The sequence below is a fragment of the Egretta garzetta genome, unplaced genomic scaffold (assembly GCF_000687185.1).
Source record: "Egretta garzetta isolate BGI_Z169 unplaced genomic scaffold, ASM68718v1 scaffold39, whole genome shotgun sequence".
In the NCBI taxonomy this organism is placed as follows: domain Eukaryota; kingdom Metazoa; phylum Chordata; class Aves; order Pelecaniformes; family Ardeidae; genus Egretta; species Egretta garzetta.
This window is the reverse complement of record NW_009260945.1, coordinates 1,699,818-1,700,276: the sequence shown is the minus strand read 5'-3', so window position 1 is coordinate 1,700,276 and position 459 is coordinate 1,699,818.

Genomic DNA, 459 nt, shown 5'->3' with positions numbered 1-459 from the left:
GCTGAACCGTGAGTCTTTCTTTTATTTCTGAAATTCTTCCAAAGTAGAACACACAAGGGGAAAATAAAGCTTGTGTGAATGCAGAATAATTTCATTTAAGTCAGTGTGGTTATTCTGCTGAAACACTGGTAAGAAAGAAGCAAACTGGTCCTGCAGACTGTTAGCCCTGTAGGCCAAGGATGGTTTTGTCAAGTGAGATAGAGTATGGCAGGTATATTGTGAGTGTTTCTGGAACAATACACTGGGGAAGGCCCCTTAGAACACTCTACAATTAACAATAATCTGGAATCATAAAGACTGTGGATTAGTCAGTGTCTTTTAAATCTGGATTATGGTTTTAGCTATAAACTTCCTTTAACGAAACGTCACAGCAAATAAAATCTTTGCTTAACCAGGAATGCTTCTCACTTCTCCATTTAGCTCCACTCTTTGCCTTGCTCCGAGATAATAGAATTTCCA